The sequence below is a fragment of the Mchenga conophoros genome, linkage group LG18 (genome assembly GCF_057382185.1).
Source record: "Mchenga conophoros isolate Kocher_MC1m ecotype Shallow Benthic linkage group LG18, M_conophoros_male_GT1.1, whole genome shotgun sequence".
Lineage (NCBI taxonomy): Eukaryota > Metazoa > Chordata > Actinopteri > Cichliformes > Cichlidae > Mchenga > Mchenga conophoros.
In genome coordinates this window covers 21,013,776-21,031,958 of record NC_140543.1, presented here as the reverse complement: position 1 = coordinate 21,031,958, position 18,183 = coordinate 21,013,776, and the positions used below count along the sequence as shown (strand labels likewise).

The 18,183-nt window shown below is 41.7% G+C and overlaps 1 protein-coding gene across 2 annotated transcripts in view; it reads right to left on the bottom strand.

Annotated features, from left to right (window-relative positions):
• ephb1 (EPH receptor B1) overlaps nucleotides 1–18,183 on the bottom strand; it is a 170,713-nt gene that overhangs the window by 118,970 nt on the left and 33,560 nt on the right. The gene's annotated exons all lie outside the window — the stretch shown is intronic.

The window sequence follows — 18,183 nt, the reverse complement described above, 5'->3', positions numbered from 1 at the left end:
AAAGGAAGAAAAAAGTACAGAGAAATGTTCAAGGATTGGATTTATCTTTGTTTGGACTTTTATTATACAACATGTCATATCTGGCCACATATCAGTGCAATATGAGAACACAGATTGCCCCCTTCCTAATCCTCAGGGACATAGCTTAGACAAATAAGTCTGGCAGCTCACACCAGAAGTTTATCAGCTCTTTTTTTGATTAATATCTGCCTTGCTGGTACATGATATGTTGCTCAAGGAAAGAAGAGAGAAATATGGCAGTTTTCACAAAGCGCTCACCTGCCCCTCTCCCTGCAATACAGATTTATAGAGCGATGGACTAACTGACATGCTGGCCTTAGCAGAGTAATGATAGATTGATAATTTCCCCTGTAACAGACAGTTTATCCTCGGTCCTAAAACATTAATATTACAGAGAGTGAACCAAAGGATATTTCACATTTTCCGATGTCCCCTGCCACGACATACACTCCATTGTGTTTGTTGTTTTGTGTTGTGTCCAGACAGATTAAAAAACTGCGAGACAGAAGGGTGAATGGTATGCTTGTGTGATGATCTGCATTCTGTAGTAGACAAGCAGAAAGTGTGTGTCTGTGCAATTTTCATAGGAACTGTGGTCGTTGTGTGTTTGGCTTGGAGCTCTTCCACTTTCACAGCAAATGGTTGGCTAGCACAACCCACATGTGTTGTTGATAAGGGAGAAATCTCACTCTGATTAAATGCATAGACACAACGATGCCCTCTTTCAAGATTTCCAGGAGAGGTTCCAGCCCTCATCACCCTCCCTTTACCTACTCCCCCAGAACAAGCACGCACTCGCAGCTGCTGCTAATTTGGAGTCTCACTGAAGTCGCTGTGCATTTTGAAATCATTCCAAATGACGGAACACTCAAAGCCCGTCATCCGTGGTTCAAGAGCGTTGGTTAAAATTTTTTTAAAAACAAGTACATTGTGGTAAGGATGAGTGACAAGCCACCTGTAAGAAGAAAAGAGCCTTTTCATTCTCAATCTCTACTTACTGGGAGAAACTGTCCTCAGACATGAAACCAATTAGCCCCTGCACACACAAGCACTCACAATGCATGTTAGGACACACGCAGATGGACACCCGTTCTGCTCATGCACCAGCCAACTTAAAGAGCAATTTTCTGTGTACACCTACAGTGACAGCCTTGTTCACACCCGGCTTCCATCAGAGTATTTCAATTTCCCTAAGATCAGCCTTGCCTTGTCTAGTTTCCACAGCCAGCCAGCTCCAGCGTGCCTGCCTGCCTGCTTGTACGACTTGCTGTCAGCTGGGGAGATAGGAGCATGAAACAGCCCTCAGCGCCAGCCAGCATTGTGGGGACTGCCAAACCTTTCTCTGGGGAAATCACAGAAGCTTTAGTCAAATCACACAGGCTCTTGGTCGACCATTTTTTTTTCTATTTCCTTTTAAAATGGAAGGGGGAGGGTTGGGGTTGGAGGGGATTCGGTCTAAGATAGGATGCGGAAACGAAAAAAAAAAAAAAAAAAAAGGTCAAAGGCCCAAGGGAGGGGTGGATGAGCAGAGTCATGTGGTCTAATGCCTACCATTAGCAGAATATCAAAGTAGCGGATGAGTAAATGGAGTATGCTAAGTGGTGATTAGCAACGGGGAGGGGCTTGAACAGCCATCATGGCATTGCTCGCACACCTGTCCACTGGCACTGGAGATTTTGAAAATGTCCCTTGTGTATGTGCATGTGTATGTGTATGTGTGGGGCTTTTAAATGAGCACTTCTGTGAACCGTTCATCCATTAAATGATAAGTGGATTTGAATAGTTTCATTATAAAATCAACTTAATTACACGAAACATCTCTTCGAAAAAGAGGAAACATTGTTTTTTATTGCTGAAATTACAAGTTATCTAAATAGCCTAAGGTTACACACTAATTAAATTTTGGTATAGGTATTTTTTAAATTTATTTAATATTGGGTAATATTGGGTAAATAATAAACAATTAATCTGTTAGTTTAATTGGTTATTATAATGAGTTTTAGTTTCAGTTGATTGCCTGTTTCTCTGTTGCCCCTGTAATGGAGTGGCGATCTGTCCAGGGTGTACTCTGCCCCCCCACCCCACCCCCAACACAAACACAATACAGTATGGAGTGCAGTTAAAAACAATACATTACTGAAAATTGCATTTCAAGGACCCGGGATGTTTATTGTCTGTCTAGAAGCTTAATGTTGGGTTACTCCTTAGCATTGTAAAAGCAATTAGTCGTCCACGCACTCCAAGTTTATAGCAAGTCATTTGCAAGGCAAGGAAAGGACCTTGCCATGTCCCTAGTGTTTGGAAGGTAGCCCAGTGTGTTTTCTTCTGTATTCATATTCTGCTATGTCAGCTCCACCTGCAAGCTCCACTAAATTAAGACCAGGCAGTTTCACCAGTAGTTGAGTCTTTGTGAAAATTGTTAACATGGAGAGATTAATGTTAACTAAGCAGCCACGGCTCATAAATCTATTGGAAAACAATGGCTTGTAGGTGTCGGCGTCACCAGCCTTAAATACATTCAAGGATCCGTAAGGCTCGAGGCTGTATTGCAACTGCATCACAGAATATTAGTTACCCTTTATCATACAATGGATGTAGGTTGGATAACACTGCAAGAGTACCAGTCAAAACCCAAAAGTCGCAAGCCAAAGCCAAGACTCAGATGAGGCCTTGCAGCTCCCAATCCCCGAGAGCACAGCTCCTTCTTATTAGCAGCAAGTGATAGATCAATACCAAATGGTAGGTTCTGGAAGCAGCCTACCATTTGGGGCTAGAGAAAGGGAGGGAGAGAAATGAAAGAGTGAGAGAGACTACATTAAACATTGATGGGGCTCTGCATTATAGATCGATAAGGCAGCTCTCTTCGCACAATTACACGTCAGCAAGCAGTCGCATGACACATCGCATAGACACGCATGATTACGTGGAAGTTGTACACACTAAAGAACATCAATAGAACGGGAGTTCAGTGAAGGAACAACAGCAAAAATGAATTGGCCAATCTCTCTGCCCTCTTTTAGCTCTCATGCATGACTTTAATTCTACGCTTTAAGAGTCAGAATGCCAACATGTCTGTGTAATTCCCTCCTTTGCAGCCAATCTGAGACTGTATGGCCACTAGTCGATACAACATGTGCCGAAGTGCCTCTCTGAAGCTTCCTGGCTCCTCAATCAATACAGCAGGCCATTCTCCACGGATTTCCATTCTCTTTCCATCTTTTACATTCATCTATTCTTTAGCCTCCCCCCACTCCCCAATGTCCTCCTGTTCAAGGATGCTGGTATACTTTGTAATTCAATGAGACAATCACGTCCAGATGCAGGATGCAAAGCTTTAAGGGTCTTCTCTTTGTGACTGTAGCAGCAAAGCGAAAGAAGATCTGAGGCCCTTGGATGACATTATGTAAGTGGGGTTTATCTTTTCTTGGGGGGATGGAATCAAGATGGTCGGATAAAGAATGAAAAAGAGGGAGAAAAAAAGAAGACAAATAGACAGAAAGATGGAGATGAAAAACCAAGTGGAGAAATCAGCGGGATTGGAATGAGCACTTAACAATGATGAAACCCCATGGTAGCCTGCTGAGCCTGGAATCTTAATACAGAGCTGAAAACAAAGCGACAAACAAACACGAACGAAAGATGCTGCATCTCCCAAACTAATCAGCCGTCCACTCAGGGGACTTATGAATATAAAAAGAACGTTTTGACAGAGTGAAGTATTTTCCGAACCCTAACCCATGCAGACAGACACCACTTACCCGCTGCATCCCTGATTTCGAAAGAAAAGACCGCTTCACGTCCAGCATGGTTAAGGCCATTTAGCAGATTTGGAAACTGCAGTTATGGCACAGTACTGCTTCAGGGGGAAGAAGAATATAAAAAGGCAATATCTGATTGAGTCACCATGTTCAACAAAGAAGACAATCCATACAAACACAGATGTGAGACTTCTCTACTCCGTGCCACACTAAAGCTCTGTCACTCATACTGAAGGATTTTTACTTTAAATAGAAGATACAGAACAGGCAACTGAAATGCATCAAAAGAAATGTGTTACTTCCATGTCCCCCTGAAGACAGAAATGACAATGTGACTAAATTTGAAAACTGAAGGAAAAAAAAAGAAAAAATCTGCCAGCCTCCTCCGAGACATTAGCGCGGAGTGATGGGATACACAAGTCCTGCATCTTCTGAGCCACAGACTCCATTAAACGAACAGGCTCACAAATTACAGATTGCCCACACTCATACACACAGATTTAGTAATAGCGCGCCTGGCTAACAGTCACTCACGACAGCTGTGTGAAAATATAATTTTCGCTCCGTGGAAGAAGAGCAGACACGTATGAAAGACAAAAGAGAGAGAGTCTAGAAGATAAAGATGAACAGGGCAGCACAAGGCAAAGTGTGCTCAGCAGCAGCTGTTGAGAAGAATGTCTTGTAAGAGCAGAAATTTAATAAACACACAGCATCTGAAGAACCTGATGAAATTATCCTATCATCACAGGAAGGTGACATTACCTTGGCCTCGCACATCTGGGCTGCTGTGTCGCATTCAATATAAGATTCAACCTTGCGGCACTTGGTGAGCAGCCACATTCTTTCCCCGCTGTTACCGGTTTGTAATAGAGTTGTTATGGTATTGAAGCAGGAAAACACAACAGCCCCCCCTGAGGCAGGCTTGGCAAATACAGACAGGTACATGGTCAAACAAAGGCTATACCAACACCAAAGTCTCATGCATCTGATCATATCTTAGTGGTCAGTCTGTCACTCAGCTACCTGCATAATGTAGGAACAGCACATTTATACACAAGCCCCCACGTTGCACCTTTTCATCTATTCTTCTCCCTCTTTTCCTTTCTTTCACTCTTTTCTCTTCCCTCGCTTGGTCAGGGGAGAGAGGTTAGGCACATCATTTGCATTCATTAACATTACATTAGCAGACAGAGTGATCTTTAGAAACCAGGCTGCCGGAGAGTGTCATCTTTAATTCATCATAACCCCACCACCTACCCACCCACCCTTCCGCTTTCTCTTTACCTCCACCTTCTTCTCTCTTTTCTTCCCTTTTCATCCACCCATCTCTCCCTCGTTCCTCTCGTCCCTTAATCTCAGTGCATCATTTATCCCCCTCATCCCTGCAACTTTCTTCACTCTCCATTTAACACCGTCTTTCATCTCCTTCACTTTAGCCATCTCTGTTTACCTTTACACTGCCACAGAGCTGTCTGTATTTTGCTCTGCCTCCTGTTAATGACAGGCTACCGGGAAGGGGTTCGAACCCTGCCCCTGCGTAAGCCTTTTCAATATAGGAAGGAGAAGAGACGCGCCCAAAAAAGACCAATATACACATCATAAGCATCAGTCTGGGAGACAAGACTGAGCTGATGATCTCTAGGCTTTATTCAGGGTTCTCTGGCATAACCTTATGACCCGAGCTTATTCTAAAAATAAAAAATAGCTTCCTAACAAGCTCTGCTTGTATTTGTATCTGTACAAGTGCATCTTAAAAATTTCAATAATATGATTTTACATTAGTTACACTTTTACATATTCTATATTTTTCACATCGTTAGCTTCATAGCATAATTGCCTAAGTCATTGACTTAGTCAAATGACTTAGGCAATTATGCTATGAAGCTAACGACATGTAAAATGAATTATGTCAAACTATTTTTATTTTACTTGTCATGATTATGGGTTCTAGCTCATAAAAATGAAAAGCACATGAAATCCACAGCATTATCTAATGCCTAAAAGTAATAATTAAGGGAAAAAAACTTAAATACTAATAACTGATAACAAGATTAAACCTAAATCATTTTGTCCTCACAAAACTGCCCAGGATCAGATTTCCTATAGCAGCAGACCAGCAGCAGTGACCAAACAATAATCCAGATGGAAGCAGCACTGCCCTCCCACAATCATCACAATACTCATTACTGCTGATATTGCCTCAGCCAGCCTGTCTGCTTTTAAGAAACCTGGCAATTTGCTGCAGTAAAATGAGGTAATTACAACTCTTATCAAGCTCCTCACCTCACAAAACAGCATTTAGAGAGAGGGAGACTACTCTCCGATGGTTCACTGGCTGTGGAACAAGGCTTTGGCTGGCTTACCAATCACTCAGCCACACCCACTCACTGTCATTTATTCTATTTGCAACTCCTGCTCCTACCCACTCTCCGTTGCTTCCAATAAAAGCATTTCAGTGGAAATTTGATCACTTTATTGACACAGCTGGATAAAATTTACTCCGTCAGTCCCACTAGACTAAAAGTTTGATAAGGCTTACGTGAGTCACAAGGACACAAAGAAAATGACTTTCCAGCACAAGAACTGCACAAGGAGATTCCTTCCTAGTACCAAAATGGAAAATAGGAAAAATTAAATTCTGCAAAACTCTATGTTGGAGGGCTAGCACAGAGAAAATTGCAATTTAATAGTTTCCCATAAGGAGAATGAGTCTACTCTATAGTTTTGACATTTCTAACCTTCACATGAAAGTCAGAAGTTAGCTCTAGCTTACTGTCATCACTTCTCCTGCCTAGAGACACAATGAGCCACAGAGAAGTACCATGCCCGGGTCACACTGGGATTGCGTGAGGCTGACATTTACCACTATAAGTTATAGCTAATGGGCTATTCAGAGTGTGTCATGGTCCTGGGTCATTTTGACCCAGTGTTCTTAGTTTTTCTGTAGTTTTGTATTTTGTTTCTTATGTCCATTGGATTGTTTGGTTTGGTATTTGGATTCCCCCTGTGTCCATGTTTTTATTGTGGTGTTTGCTCTGGTACCGTGTTCCCATCCTATGTGTTCCGTGTTCTCCTCATCCCCTCGTATTCATCCTTCTTCTCTGCCTCTCTCTCTGCCTCTCTCTCTCCGTGCTCATCTCTGTGTACTGTGTTGTGTTTAAGGTCCACATCTTGGTGTCAGTATCGTCAGTTTCGTGTCCTCCCTGCTCGGCCATGAGTAATTGTCTTCAGCTGTGTTCCCCGAGTGTTCCCACTTCCCTCGTTACCTTCTGTGTATTTATGTCAGAGTGTCCCTTTGTTCTGTGTTGCGTCGTCCCTCTAGGTTGTGTGCATTTTCCGTGTCTTCCCAGCGCCTCAGCTTTTAGTTGCTCCCAGTATAGTTTTATATGACTTCTTATGTTCCTGTTAATAAAGACCGGCCTTTGAGTTCATCCCCGTGTGTCTAGAGCCGTGCATTTGGGTCCTCTCTTGCCTTCACACAGCCGCCGCATGACAGAGTGAGTAAAATCATCTGTGTTTTTCAAGTCGACCAGGAAGTGCTGAGTGAACAGAATTATGTCATTCACTGAAACTCCCAGTGCAGTCCCCCTCACTCTAATTAGGACAGTAAGAATTACCAATTAGTGAGGTCCTGCATGTGCTGGAATACAGTCATGTGAAAATGAAAGAAAAAAATAAGTAGACTCTTACTGTTTATATGGCAATTAACAGGGCAAGTAGCTGCCAGCTAATCTAAGCTATTCTAGCAATCGAATTCACCAGGTTAACTTCTACAAAAGCAACATGGACATTGAGGTGTGTGAACATAATGCCTTCCCAGGACATCCTAACAAATTAACCTGAAGGCAACACAGTGTAATACTTGGAAAATTTACAAAGAACCCAAGACCTAAGTAACCTAGTGACCTCTGCAGACCTCAGTAAGCATGTTAGACGGTACAAAGACTGACAAGTATGGCCTTTTTTCTTTCTCTCTCTCTCTCTCTCTCTCTTTTTTTTTTTTTTTTTTTTTTTACAAGGCTTGAAGAACAGTGTCTTCTCTCCAAACTGAACATGGCAGCACAGATAAGGTTTGCAACGTCACACCTGAACAAACCACAGTACTTCTGGAACAATGTCCTTTAGACAGATGACACCAAAGTATAGATGTCTGGCCATAATGCACTGCACCACATTTGGAGAAAACCAAATACACCAGTCCAAACACTTTACACCAGTGGTGGGGTGATAAAGGCGGGGGTTATTTGAGCTCGTGTTGCAGCCAGAGGACCTGTGCTCCTTGCATTGAGTTGACCACAAACTCCAAAGCCAAAGTATTGTTGAGTTAAATGTGAGGTTATCTGTCCAACAGGTAAAGTTTGTCCCAAATAGGGTCATGTAACGGGGCAATGAACCCAAGCAGACCAGCGAATAGTTGAAAAAGAAAAGAATCAAATCGTTGGAATGGGCAACGAAAGTGCAGACCTCAATTAAATTGAAATGCTGTGTTGGGACCTTAAATGACAAAAATGTCCACAAACCTAAAGGAACAGAAGCAATGCAGTAAATATGAGTGGGACAAAATTCCTCCAAAAATGAAAAAGTCATAATGAAAAGGATTACTCCATGTTATTGCTGCTAAAAATCTTTCTATAAGATACCCAATCACAGGTTGTACTTGGTGTTTTACAGATCCCTGTGAAAAGTTTCTTTTTCACATGAATGTATATACATTTATCTGGATTGTGATAGAGGAATCACAACGTGTAAAACTGTTAAACTGAGATAAATGCATGAATTAATAAACTTCAATTGTTTACAAAGGTTGAATGATAATACAATGTGAGTCCCCTAGTTGCCTTTTATAACAACACAGAGGCTAGTAGGGCAACGCAGGAGATAGAAATGAATGTCCTCGTCTGCCACACTGTAATACACTTGAACTGAGATAACCATCCTGTAATATGCAGAACCAATATGAAGGGCAGAGAGAAACTGTGAGATACAGAGATGAAGGAAAAAATAAAGTGGATAGTAAGACAAGAGTGAGAAGGAGCAAGAGGAAGGAGGAAGGCGTTCGCTATTCATAAAAAGAGAGATACTCGGAGAGACACTGTGACGGAGAGCATGTCATAAGGCAGTGCTGTGTGTTATCTTATCTAGAAATTGATCTAACCTTAGCTGAACAGTGGAGTTGGATCATTTCTTGGAAACCACACTGTTTGTGTCTTGCAACCAGCATAAACAAAGACGCTCTGTCTCTTTGTGGTTCTTGTAGTATTCATATTCAATAAAACATACACAGTCAAGACCGTCTCATCCAAACGTGGGCACAAGCATCCCGCTAACAGCTGAAAAAAGTTCGTGCATAACCTATTGAAAAAAGTATGCACGCACTAAAATGTTCTCCCAACACCCAAAACAGCACAGCTCTGCTGCTCCTCCCGTCAGGACACTGCTAAACCTCCATTGTATAACTAAAACAGTGGGTGCCATCTGTCTGAGCAAAGGGACAATATCAGGGCTTTCTAAAAGGAAGCACAAATTAAGACAATACAGAAAGTCCTTTATTTCCTAAAGATTAGGTTAGTACATATTCACTTATGCTACTGGTAGTTTCTCCCCAATTTTACGAATGAGGCCATGCACCTCTGTCAGCCTGTGTTTAATGGGGGGAGCCAAATACCAGCTAGCAATATCTTATTAAATCCTGTTGTTAACCGTGTTTGGATGTGCCACAAAATTGACCTGTGACTCTTCGATAATTCCCCTATGGGTAGAGAGGAAAAGAGTCAGAAAATCGTGGAGTCAGACAGAGAAGGGACCTTGAGGGTTTGATGTCGTGCTCTCACTCCATCTCATCTGTGGCAGTAAAAGAACGACCTTCAACCACCTTGAACCCACTGGAGCTGAATTTCAATAAAACTCAAATTATCACCCGTGCCCATGGGGCTTGGGAAAAGCACTAAGCTTGAACTGACTGCACGTATAAGACGATTTAACAGTCATATGGAGGTGTGAGTGAGTCAATCATATGACACACTTCTTTTTCACACTGAGGAGTCTCAGCGGTAAGCGGTGGTTACTGTACCCTGCCGGGAGAGGATGCCACTGGGATGGATCACTGATTGTTTTCCATGTGACTAAGTGTGTGTATGGGGGGCGGGGGGGGTTAGATCACCTGAAAGCACATATGCCAACATGCGACTGGGAAAGGGTTATTCAATTTATCTGTGTTCTCCCTTGACCGATGTAGTGAGATGCAGGTAATTGATGCCTCAGTTTGGTATTCCCTAGCCATGTGCTCTCCACCACGGGGACGTTGCTGGCTAAGACGGTGTGAATGAGAGAAATCGTGTGGTGTGATCTCACTCCCTTAACTGCGAGTGAGGTGTTCTTTGGGGATCTCGTTAGTGCAGCTCTACTACACATACACACACAGTCTCAACACCAACAACACACATACATAAGCAGTGAATACATCCCAGGAGTGAGCTAAACCACTAGCGATGGTGACCGTGGACATCCGCAGGTGGAGTTCACCTCTCGTTCTCCCCCTTGCTGCCTATCCCCATAAAAACGCCAGTGGCCTATCCAATGCCTCCGAGCAAACACAATCCTTTCCATTAAAAGCGAACACTAAATCCACCTTCTTGCAGCATATGCTCGCATGCCTGAGGACGTCTATATATTTTTGGAGATGGGCTTTGTTTTTCCTCCAGGGCTTTGCTGGAGTTTGGATTCAGCAGTGCCGGCGTGTACGAAAGAAAATAGTCCTAAGGACAAAAGAAAAACTTTCAGCAGAGGATCTTGACCTTACAGCGTGAGTCTGACATAGGTGGGTTGAGATTCTCCAATCTATAACAAGAGAGAAGGATGGGGAGAGGGAGGAAAAGAGATCATTTTTACCTTTGGGGAGTGAAAGTGAGAGAGACCTTTTTTTGAGTAGGCCTATATTTGTCTGAAGATCTCTCATACTGCAGAGGAAAATGGCGTGTGCCCTCTTTGCTTTCCTCCAGAGGTGGGGAAGAACGTAAAAAAAAAGAGGAAAAGGCTTATTCTCTTAGCTCCCAGGAGAAATATGTGTTTGATGTTCTTCCATTTGATGGTGCCGTTTTTATGTCCACCATCAATGTGCCCATTCTTTTCTTTTCGTTTTTTTTTAATCAGTTGTAAGTAAGTATTTATTTTTTTTGTATCTCGCTCTTCCTTCGCAGAGTCACTCTGAATGCTAAGCCACAGTTCAGTAAAACACTGAGCTCTTCTGGGAGAGAAAATGTCATTTCATACACATTACATTCAGTCTGTTATGCCACGGGGAGAGTGTGGGTAATTTTGATCTTGTACTACAAACACACACAGATACATGCACACGCTGAATCTGACCTCATCTCACTTGGAATCCAGGACGCTTGAGCTTTGGCCCACAATGCAACCTCAAATGTCACAGCTGTCCAGTGACACTAGTGGGGAGTGCAAACATCAGCCATCCCTCTGGCAGTCCCAATAGTAGCAATGCCAGCACTAGCTGAATGTAACATTTTCTTTTTTTTTTATATTTTAATCTCGCCATTTTGGATCTTCCAAGCCTTCTGTTGATTGCTAATATAACAGAGACAACATTGGGTGGATCATTGGATGATCTTCAGAATGTAGCATGACAGACTGTGGTTACCATCGCAGCTAAAAATCTTCCTGCCAGAGGGAAAAAAAAAAGAGCTTCCAGGCTGAGCTTTACTTGGCATTCCCACCAGATGAGGCCGTTTACTGCTGTGCTCCAGGAGTCAAAGTGCAACACTCTGCTCGCTGCGCTGCAACCGCACAGCTAAAGAGCCGAGATGCTTCGTTAAATATGTATTCGCCACAGACACATTTTAAGCACTTCCCTTTACTTCACACGTAAGAGGCGGCAGCAGCAGAAACTTGCTAACTGTGCACTTTGCGCACTCGAAAACACAGATTTACTAATGGCCACATGCAAATGTAAATACAGGCGGCACACACAGCTTGCACAGCTGTAAATGTTGATCCGAGCTGTTAAATTGTTTCACCACTTCAGTGCCACCGGGTCAGAATATATGCAGGTGTCTGTCCAGGGCACAGATGTGGTTATCAGCTTGTAGTGGAAATTCACAAAGTGGTTTCCAGGTGTTTGGAGTGAAGAGGACTTACTGAAGACCTACTGTATTTTAGATAAATTCATAGAAATTCTACACATTTTGGGTATGCTGCGTGTAGAGGAGAAAGTCTATACAAGTAGAATTTGGAATTTTATTTGATTTGTGTACAAAAAAAATGTCAAGAAAACGCGATAAACTCCATCCATCTTGTGTCATTTTACTTTGAATACTCATTTAAAATTATCGGGCCCTGGCAGATGGAAATAAATGCCCTAATCATAAGTGGCAATATATTGATGATTTTAAGCTTTAAGCTTTGGTTCAGAGGAAGTAGAAAGAGTATGTTTTCATTACCATCCATCCATCCATTCACTTCCGCTTATCCTTTTCAGGGTCGCGGGGGGCGCTGGAGCCTATCCCAGCTGTCATAGGGCGAGAGGCGGGGTACACCCTGGACAGGTCGCCAGTCTGTCGCAGGGCCAACACATAGGGACAGACAACCCTTCACACTCACATTCACTCGCACATTCACACCTAGTGGTAATTTGGATTATCCAATTAACCTATCCCCCCATGTTTTCATTACGTTAAGCAAAAATGTTGCTTGTCACCCTGAAGAAATGAATGCACGGCCCAAAGGAAACAGATTTTTTAAGGTTGTATTTCAATATTTTTGCTCTCTTTCGCTCACTCTCTCCCTCTCTTTCAGACACACACACACACACACACACACACTTTATATAAAGTCAACCACTGTTATGCCAACAATAATGATGATTCACTTATTTCCCCTGTGGATCTTGAATAGGGTGGAAAAGCATTTCAAGCAATAAACACTAAAACCTTCCACTGACATCCATACAAATGAGTGGATCATAAATTCTTCCAGGCAAGATGACTTAAGCTTCTTATTCAACAGCAAACATTACTATCTCAAAAATGAAGTTATTTTACTGCTAAATTAATAAATGATATCATAGTTCTGCTACATTTTTAGAAAGTCTAAAAGAAAGCAGTAACTGGTTAGAGCAGTGAAGCTGACTCTAAAACATTTTACTTTTAAATGCTTTCCCAGTAATTATCAGTGCAGTTTGTTGTGATATATAATCAACACTGGATTTGTGTAATAACAGAAAAAAAAAAGCTTCTCTTCATTTAGTGCCTGAAATGTATTGTTGAAATTTTCTAGAGCTAGTACATTCCCGACCTACAGTATTGTTTGGTCTGTGATTTCACTCTGACACTACAGTGGTTGCTAGGCAACGTGATGACGGCATAATATATCACCCATAATGAAAGTTTTGTGGATATAAATTAGATCAGATTCTTGTGAAATTACACCGATATGATGCTTTTATAAGGTGTTACAGGCACACAACAAATTCTAAATGGGTCCTGGTGGCTGGTAGGAACATGATGACAACAAAATACCTGACACAGATGTACCTGGTTTTGACTGCACTGGCTTAACTCCTGATCATGTAGTAGCAAGTCTGCGACACGTATATGTGTCCTGCAACTTATGAATAACGGAAAACAAAAGAACAACGTGCCTTTAGTGATAAGCAGCAGCACATACAGCAGTCGGATGAATAAGATAAGATAAAGACACTTTGCGTGATGGTGTCAGTACCACACCGCTTTAAAAGGCAATTTTCCAAATGTTTGCCAGTACACATTTCATACATTGCTTTTGCTAAGGCTTAAGTGTATGCTGAGCAAATATGACTACCATCTCACAAAGTGTTTGTTATCTGCAGTCGTGGAGCTATTAATGTAGATGGGTGCTGGAATGACTCCCAGAGAGTTTCCATACACTAGTACTCCTCTTTTCTCCTCCCCAGGAGTGTTGTTAGCCCGCGTGTCCCCTGGCAGCTCACTTGACATAATGAGGCTGACAGACCTAAACAAACTCAGGTGGAGAACAGGGGCAGAGAAAAAAATATCAAGTACAGTCATTGGAGATGGACGAATGAGGTGAGGTGAGCAACCTGCTATGTCTGGCAAGATGTACGGCTACTGCTGTAGTGTCTGTGGCTTAATGTGATAGAGCATGAGTCATAACACTTCTTTGTTTCCCGTCTGTTTTCCTATCATATTCTTTATTTCCTTTTTTGCCTGTTTATGCTCTGCTGTACTCAGACGCAGTTCTATAAAGGCATAGGGTGATAACTGATTGAAAGAAAGTGCACTGTACCATCTCCTTTTTTCTCCCCTTTATTCCTTCTTTTCTTCTCTTTATCTTTTGGTTCTCTGTCCCTCTTTCTCTCTCTCTCCCCAGGTGTGCTGGTCGCTGGAGCTAAATGATGAACAGAACCACAGTGTCTGCTGTCTCTAATAGGGACATTATGCAAGAGGATGGGAGAAGCACTCACACCAGGCTCGTAAATCACGTAGACTCCTGTAGAGAGACTCACTGCAAGGCCTCACTGCTCCACTAACCCCGCAACAGATACACAAATATAAACTGAAAATCTACTCAAACACACACCCATGCACATATGCAAACACATATTGCGTATTTGCATACATAGACACGAGAATACAAATTAACACACTCGCGCAAGTGTGCACTTGCACTCGTGCCGTGACTGCACACTCCATTTACCTGACCCCCAGTGCGCATTCACCATTTGCCATGTAACTACTGAGACAAAATTCACTTACATCTGTCCAGTGACAGCACCTCTGTAGGACAGTGTGCCACACCAAGAGCTTGTGTCAATGTGATTGAAGTTTGACAGAGGACTTAAAGCATTATTAGTGCTCCCTGTCACAGCCCAGCTCACACAGAGGCCTGCCGGTGGCACAGGTGAGGTAAACACAGGCCCCATTTAGCATATTACCCATCAGTCAACACGACAGGCAAAGGAGATAAAGAAATGCACACCCACTGTGAGTGGGAAAACACGCAATCCAGTCTGCTCCATCTCACAAGGAGGGCTATATGAAAGTATTTTGACAGATGTGTGCTCAGGCATCCCGCATTCACATACCCACATCCATTCATACCCACACAGAAAGAAATGGCATGCAGAAACACATTTCAACAAACGCACACAGGTTGATGACAGAAGAGACATTACTCAAAGTGAAACTCTCCAGAAGAGAAGTGCTTCACACAGCTAATTGTCTGTGATGAACCAGCGCTAGCACACTTTGATCTTTTGCATCCTTATTTATCTCATAATTTACACTTTATTTACTCAAACACAATAAGAAAAATTCCACATAACTGGGCATTTCTTCATGTGTTTTCTTAAGCCACAAATCCTTCAATATCTCCCCTGCTGCAAAAGTGAGACTTATTGCTTCCACGAATATGCTAATCTGGAAGGTGGGGAATTTTATTTACAGTCTCTTTGTATATAACTGTCACGCTAAAATAATATATTCCATCTGAAACTGTGAAATTGAAAAAAAAAAAAAAGGCTCAAATCTGAGGTACAACTAATTCTCTAAGGATGAGTTCTAAACCGTGGTAAGCTCCTAACAATCAGCATCATACCAAAAGGCATCACAGAGCGGTGATGTGGCAACAAGGACTTAGATAACAGAGCTGTTTGGATGACAAACAGTCAGCTGACACCATAGCAGGGAGTCCTGTTAAATGGCCTCCTCTTGAGGCACCATGAACTGAGCTGACCCCTACAGACTTAGTCAAATGTTGATAATTACAACTTTTCTCCATTTTTTTTTTAAAAACGCAGACCAGATGTGAGTATGATACCCTAGAATTCTATTTCAATTCAATATAAAATGACAGCGTAGACAGATACACATACTAACATGGGAGTTGTTAATGAGCAGCAGGCTGCAGGAGCCCTTTGGTTTCACCATGCCTATTAACTGTGACACAACGGCAGACAAGTAGGATGTAAGAAAAAACAATGCAGGTGTGTTAAAAAAAAAAAAAATCTCAGGCAAGCTGACAGAACGTTTGATAAGGTAGATAAAAGGGAGACAGCATGCATGCATAGTCTAACCGCAATATTTATACGGTCTGCTGGTATTTGTCTTGCATCTTTGACATGGCACGAAGCAACCTTTATCGTCCCTGAAGATAATGGATTGTGAACACAAACCCTCCTCCTCAAACCTCGTCATCTCGCCTTTCTTTACTTGCCATCATCAACAGACACAAACATACACGCGGCAACAGAGACACACACACCTCTGTCAACACTCCCCGAGGCAGCAGTGTTAATTCCTCTCAGCCTATTCTCAGTCACACATGGCTGTAGAGGCAGCCACCAGCCGAGCCTCACTGCTAGATTAACCTTTGCTCTTGCCACAGATCTGTTTTTCAGAGGGACCGGCAGTCGGACAGGGGCCACGGCTGGCAGATACTAACTCATTGTCAGAACACTGTCAGCACTGGGCCCTGCATTAGCAGCTTTTGAAGAAAGGGACCGTTGACATGGGCAGGATGCCAGCCATGAGGAAAAACAGACCTACTGCCCCACACAGCTCTTAACCTGACCTCCCCACTCAGGATGTGGGAAAGGGTGGAGGAGTGCGAGCGTGCGAGCTGTCCCGTGAACAGTTCACACACTGAAAATGTCTTCTCTATGATTCAGCAAGCGTGTATTTTGGCTGGTGATAAAATGCATGGCAAGAGGAAGGAAAATAAAAAATAATGAGCAATGAGTCAGTTTAGTTTTTTTAAGGTGATGAATTTAAAAGTAAAAGATTATCGGAACATCACTGATTTAACTACGTTCTTCATTTACCGTTTGGCTACAATAAAAGTAAAATAAGTAGTTGACATAACTTAAAAGGAATAAGTACAAGTCACTTTTTCAGGTTAGCAAAAAAAGATCACAATTTATTGTTTATTATAACATTAACACTAAAAACAGTAATTATATGAAATTTGTTTCCAGTAATTGCTGTAAAAACACACGATACTATGCTCTGACATTGCGATCCAGACTCTTGAGTTTGTCAGTTTGGCAACAGTTTACCATCTCCCCAACCAAGTTAAGTCTTCTGAAAAAATGCAGTGTTGATCAGTCACTTGGGATAATGCAAGTGTAGTGCATAAATCAGTGAAACCATTCCCAGGAAGTTAATCAGTAATTCTTGGGAGACCGTCCACAATGTCACTTTCAGTGATGACAGACTTTCACAGGCTGGTAATGAACTGGGTCACAGTCATGGATTATTATAACGGGGACCACCGCAACATCTCAGATCTGGTTCATCAGTTCTATCCTAAATGAATAAGAGAGATAGTGATCACAAACTAATCCACTAATCCACAAAATGATTTTTTTTAACAAACCATCTCTCCAGTTTAATTAAATACTGCAGAAAGTCTTATGACAGTAGTTGTTACCTCATATGTACATATATATGTATGTATATATCAGATATATATCAGATATATATGTATGTATATATATATACAGACTAGCTTCTCTTTGCTTTAACCGTTTCATGCCACTTTCTCCTGGGGTTTTCATCAGCTCTCACTTCTTCACTAACTCTAAATTTGAAAGATTGTATTTCAATATAATCTCTCTCCTTGTGTAAAAATAATAATACTAATCATTCAAACATATTCAAATAAAACATTTCCTTAAGTTTAATAATGTAAGCCTGTGTCAGGGCTTTGTTAGGCTGTTAGCTTGTTAACCTGTTAGCTTTGTGAACCTTGTAGCTAACAGCAACGTTAGAATCAAAACTGCTTTGCTGACATCTTCCTGAAATGGCTTAAAAAAATTGAATACTTACTTTGATACAGTGAATGCAGGGCCACCTTATGGCAGGCGTCCTGTGAGCTTTCCTGAGTCTTGACTCTTGCCCTTTCAGACTCCAAAGGCAAACAATGGCAGACATGATAGCAAGACAGGAAATTACCTCAATAATGGTTTATGTGTTGCTTGTTTGAGAAAGTAAATTAGAAAGCTAAACAACATTCTGGTAACTCTGTTCTAAGGCTTGTACTGGTACAGATTTTTTTTTAAATGCCCCAATGGACAATTATAATATTCATTAAGTTAACATTTTTAAGTCATACGTTATTTTGAAAATGTTTCATTAAATGTTTCAAACGGCTTTATAAAAAAAAAGCAAAGCTAATTTTAGCTGTGTCGTTTCCACAGATGGTATATAAAATTAAGTATTTTAAGTTGTAGGTACTTAATGTATATATTTTAGCATATTTCTATATTTTTTCTACTACACTACTGCATTTGAGCTTACAGAGTGCATATAGTGCATAATATCTAAACATTTTTCCTTATGTGTCCCTGTAGTCTGTGTTGCATTTATTTAAAGGAAAAGGTCACGCCACAGTG